Below are 6,000 nucleotides of genomic sequence, written 5' to 3'. Positions count from 1 at the left end.
AAAACAATCAGCACACACCTCCTACCTATTAGCTTTTGTTTCCTGACATCTCCTTAATAATGTGTTCAAAGTAAAACTATGTTAAGTGACTGTCAGCCTCATCAGGTAATTAGAGCATGGTTAAGACTGGACTACTCTCTCCTCCAGGAGAAAGGTCAAATCTAATTGGATACAAGACCACTTTCTGCTTCTCGTTGATGAGAGATGATCTATCCTCAAAGGTATGTTGTGAAGTAGCATCTTGGGCTAAAAAGGAACCACAAGGACCAAGGTCTTCACATTAATACAGCTTTCCCTTGCTTCTCTTGCAGTACTTAGAGATATGAAGTGTTCAGTCAGCTATCAATGTTTTATCATATATTTAACAAAGGATGGCCATGGATAACCTTTGCTATAGTCCTTAATTAAACACTATCAGAACTATCAGAACTGTGCATTACAGTGACAAATTTTCAGAAGGGTTGTGCACCAGCAGCAGCTTCACATTTAGACTGAGGGGTGTAGTGGCCTAGGACCAGAGGACTCGTTGGCATCACCCAACCCAAACAGTACAGGCATTCTGTCTTTCCTGTATTATTCATATCAGTCTTATAAAAATAAGAGAAAAATAGAAAAATCATGGCTAGACTAAGAGCTTTCTAAGAATCATGTCACAGTAAAGAAACTAAAGGACAGCTTAGAAACAAAGTCACTGAAATTCCCCACTGACCCAGGGGGCAGCCTTTACCCTTCAAATCCTCTACCAAGGCTTGAAGGTCCTGTGCAATATCTTTGCTGTTCCTAGGACTGTGCTTTTCTGGAGAGAGATCTCAGATGTTGTTCCTGGGATCTGCTCACTGCCCCAAGTGCTCCACGAATGCACAGAGACCACTGCTTCTTGCTTCCTGACGTTGCTATCACTTGGTAGAGCTACATCTATCACTACAGCCATCTTCCTCTCCTTGTTGACCACTACTATGTCTATTTGTTTTCTGGTTAGCTATCACCAGTTTTTCTGTCTGTATCTGGAAGTCCCACAGGATCTTACCTTGATCATTCTCAGTCACCCACGGGGGCAGATCCGATTTCGCCCTGGGAACATCCAGGCCGTACTCAGCATATATATTTCTGTATATTATCCTGGCCACATGGCTGCAGTGTTCCATATATGCATGCCTGCTAGCTTCTTGCACCCTGCTGTTATGAGCTAGATTGTCTCAGGGACCTCATGCACAGCCTGTACCTGGGGTCTTGCCGTGTGTGGTAGACCTTAACCTCTACGGATCTTGTGTTCAGAGCTTGTTCCTGTGTTGCAGTGATTAGTGCCTCTGTGCTGTCTTTCAGTCCAGCTTTATCCAGCCCCTGGTAAGTTTTGTGAAGGTCAGCCACGTCTTCTATCTGATGGTGGTACATACCATCAGTTTAGGGACTAATGCGTTATTAAGTAACGCGTTACAGTATCGACGGTATTATTGTGGTAACGAGCACGGTAACTAGTTATTATGCCAAAATTAGGAAAGCGTTAATCGTTACTGGGATTTAGATAGGCTCGTTATTCGTTACTTCATGTGTTCGTTCGACTTACCTCCGAAATCAGAACACGAACCTGGGAATGATGTCACACTCGAGTAAACGGAGTTCTGGTTAGCCTCGTCAGAGAAGTCGGGATTCCAGTGCCCTCGAAAACGGTTGTTTTGCTAGCTCTCTACAAAAAGAAATTCCTACTAAACACATATGCAGCCATAGCTGGACTCAGTGGGCCGATGGTGATTTTTTGTTTTTATGGGCTGATGGTTTTTTTTCTTTTTTTTCAGTATAAACAGTGAAAGGTGGTGGATTGGCCAGATGCTGGCAGATGTGTAAAAATAGCTCAGTTGCTTGGTGGTGGCTATGGCGGAGCTTCCACAGAGGCCAGCGGGTGGATGAGGGAAGGGGAGGCAGGAGAGCCCCGAGGCGGCTGCCGGTCCGAGTGTCAGGTGAACTGAGCTTCAGGTAAGAAGTTATGACCTGCAGTCTATCTGGGTCAGATATGAACCAAGTTTAGCTGGAGTTTATTTTCGTTGTGCTGACTTTTTACAGTCAGTTACAATAACTCGTACTGTGTGCTAGCTAGCATGATGGAGTTTCTATACAGCTGGGTGGTGCTATGATGTTACTGATGTTGCACTTTATTCATAAGGTTAGTTAGTAGAGTTGCCAACCGTCCCGTAAAAGACGGAATTGTCCCGCATTCAGAGAAATTATTACGCGTTTCTTATTGAGGTGAAAAGGAACAGTTTGTCCCGCACTTCAGCTACAATGAAAAAGACACAAAGCTGGAGTTATTCTGTCTTTACGCTACAGCTGCCTCTTCTCCTCTCATCCTCTCCCCTCCCTCGCCTGTTCCGGGTCTAGCAATGTTTTGCCAGGGGGGCAGGTAGGGCATTAACAGGAAAAAGGGGGGGCACAAAGAAATACTTTTCTTTCTTATTCTCATTTAAAATGTCTCGCTTTTAACAAATAAATATCTGAATCTTACAACCAACGTTTTCATCCGATGTAAAATGCATAGAAATCCATTATTGGAAGTTGAAAATTTTTTCAGGGTCCCATCTTAATTTCTTCAGAAGTAAGTACTGTAAACGATGCCAGTATTTTCCCACATTGTCTAGATACTGTACCAGTCAATTAAGTTTTATTGTTTCTCACCTGTCTCTCTGTCTCCTTTCACTTTTTAAAGGTTGCCATGTTAGAAAAAATATTTTGCTTTCCATGCTGTTTATTGATGTGGTAAATAAATAGTTTATGAAAATATCACTAAATCTGTCATTTATTATTTTTAATATTCAGTAATGATCAACTCTCACCTCTAGTTTTCTCTGTTTTAATTTCAGGTTTCCACCACCTGTTGTAGATAGTTCAGGAGGTTAACTCGACCAAGCAGTCTTTTGGGTTTCGGCTAAGTACTGTTTAGAATACCAGAATAGGGAGGATGGTGTAGGTTTAGGTTTATTAGATTGATTGATTAATTAATTAATAGATTAGTGGGATTTCTCTCGTGGAAATATGCACATTTTTTTTCTTTCTGTTGATAGGTGGCACAGTGCACTGTGGCAGCAGGGCTGGACTGGGACAAAAAATCGGCCCGGGCATTTTGACTAGAGACCGGCCCACCAAAAATGTGACGTCATTCAGGGGTAAAACCGCAAAGGATTCTGGGAACTTGTGGCAAGAGGTACTAGTGCATGCAGGCTTTTAATTGAACTCAGTCACACAGCGATAAGAAGAAACACAAACAATGGCAAGAAGCTGTTGTATTATTACTGCAATAGCCGGTGTTGTGCCAAAAACTGATTGTCTGCCAAAAACTGATTGCTCGTATTTAAATTGCTATAAGTAACTTGTTGGGCTATAATATGTGAAACATATGTCAAATGCATCCCTCATGGATGACATGAAGTCATCTCTCCATCTCTCTCTGCTGCTCTTCTGTCTCCTCTGTCACAGACTTCTCCACTTTAGATGATAAATCAGCCTGGTGCAACATGTAAGGATTGGCACAATTTGTTAAGATTGTGAGGAGTTTGAGAAACTAACCTTAAGCATAAAATAAAATTAACTATCAGTAACTTCATAGCACCCGCCCAGCAGTATATAAACTCCGTCATGCTAGCTAGTACACAGTACCAGTTATTCTAAGCGCCTGTAAAAAGTCAGCACAACGAAAACAAACTACAACTAAACTTGGTTTATATCTGACACAGATAGACAGCAGGTCATAACTTCTTACCTGAAGTTCAGTTCCTCTGCCACTATGACCGGCGGCCGCCTCGGGTCTCTCCTCCTCTTGCCTCCCCTTTCCCTTATCCACCTGCTGGCCTCCACCACTTGCTGATGTTGCTAAATCTGTGGAAGCTATGCCATAGCTACCGCCAAACAATTCAGTTATTTTTACACATTTGGCAGCGTCTGCCTGAAGGGCTTGTTTCTTTTTGGCCCTAATTTTTTCTGCACCTTCTTTCCTTTTTTTGTTCTCCATTTTCTTTAGTCCGTCTATAAGATTGCTAAACAAGGGGGAGGGTGCATCCGACCTCCTCGGCTGTAATTGGTCCAGCCCAGAGTCGATCATGACCAATTGGCCAATCCAACACCTTTCATTATTTATACCCTTCCAAAAAAAAAAAAAAATCGAGCAAGCTAGAAGACTGGCATCCTTGCTTGGTATCCAGTGTGGGAAGCAACACATTAATAAGAGAACTCTGAGTAAAACCAAAGTTACTTTCCCTAGTAACTAGTTACTTTGAAAGTAATGAGTAACTTGAAGTAACTGAGTTACTTTTGATAGAAGCGACTAGTAATGTAACTGCTATCACCACTGGAGATCAGTTTCACCCACCCAGGAAGGGATGACTTTGCATAGAGACAAACAACTTTTTTGCAGCAGACTGTAAATATGCTGTGTGGTGATTATTACTTTGGTATTTTAATAGAGCGATCTACGATTGACTCTATTTTGAAGGTAGCTTCAAATGGCACTCCAGGAATCATAGCTTCAGTTTTATTTTTCAGCTTGCTGTTTAGAGCAGCCCATTTAGCTCCTCTACCTCTCCTGTTAACTTTCTTCTGATTGGCTGCTGTCATAAACAAAAGATTTCAATAGCAGGTGTTCATATATCCTACTGACATCATACAGCTAATAGCTCTGTGCTAGTGTGAGTTCTCCTTGGAACTTCTCGCCAGGTTATTTATTGCACTGCAGTCTATGTAAAGCATGTGTGCCATTTAGGCTCCCTCACAGTAAATCGGCAGACTGATGCATGAGCACACTCCTACCTGGGGTTCGATGCAGAAACAGACTCCCTCATAATTAGCCTGGAATTCAATTAGAGCACACTCCAGCTGTTTGCCCTTGAAATCAGTGCTGGGTTTCCAGGGAAGACACCTGGTGTCAGCGTCTCAGTGTGGACAGATACACGCCAGCACTCATCACAGAACCGGCCAGGAATACAGGACCACAATGCCAGCACTCATTACCTATCTACCAACCTGAGTTTTTTCACTGGTCTTAGGCCAATAGAAAATTCCAGTACACACACCATCTTGGTCCATTTTGAATAAACAGAAATTTCTTCTGTTTTACAGTTATTGAGAAGCTTTTTCAAGACACTACAAGTTCTAGCACCAAGCTCTCCCTCCTGTTACCAGCCACATTAAGATTATCAGCCTTTGTTTAACCATTTATGTTTGTAATTACGAAGGCTAAAGTTTCATACAGCCCTGGGGGCCTATAGTGTTAGTTATGAAGCAACAATATAAATAGTTTTAAAACGAGATATGATTTGGAAAACTTAATTATTGTTCTTCTCTTGCAGCTTTGATAAAATACAGAAATTAAGACAATATGGAAAACTGCCGTTTATGACAGCTTGGTTTTTATATTCAGTTTTTATTTATTTATTTGTTTTTACATCAGTCTCTTATGGATTGAGAAATATCACAGCCCGTCACCTCTGAGAGGCACTGATCCCGTGGTGGCATTTTTCCTAGCAGCCTCACTTTGTTATCCACCCTGGTGAGATGAAAGAGCTTCATACCAGTCCAGAAGAAACATGGTTCCCATTCTATGGGTTTTGCTTACTGTAAACATTAATTTCTTTATTAACTACATATAGCTGCAATTATTCCAGTGCTCAACCATTGCAAATCTGCATACAGATAGGGAGAAGTATGGATCATGTTGGTTCAGTTTCATTAATACAGTAGTAGACACAGAAGCTGTTATCTAAAGGCACTTTCTGTGCCCTGGGACATATGCTAGGGTTCAGTTTTTGGACATCAGAAACTTCAGACTTCAGGCATGATGGTGTAAAATGCCAAACTCACCAGCCTCCATCTGTCAGTAGATCACAAATGTTCTGGCAGATAGGAAGCAGGTGAGACTAGGAAGAATCACATCTGGTACTTGGATAATCAGCCCTGGAGGCCCCCAGAGATGCGTCGTCTCTCCTCTGCTTTTTTCCCTCTATACAAATGAATGCACCT

This window comes from Diplotaxodon limnothrissa, linkage group LG15 (genome assembly GCF_057381915.1).
Source record: "Diplotaxodon limnothrissa isolate DT_005_m linkage group LG15, D_limnothrissa_male_GT1.1, whole genome shotgun sequence".
Taxonomy (NCBI): Eukaryota; Metazoa; Chordata; class Actinopteri; order Cichliformes; family Cichlidae; genus Diplotaxodon; species Diplotaxodon limnothrissa.
The sequence above is the reverse complement of the archived record's forward strand: the minus strand, read 5'-3'. Positions refer to the sequence as shown.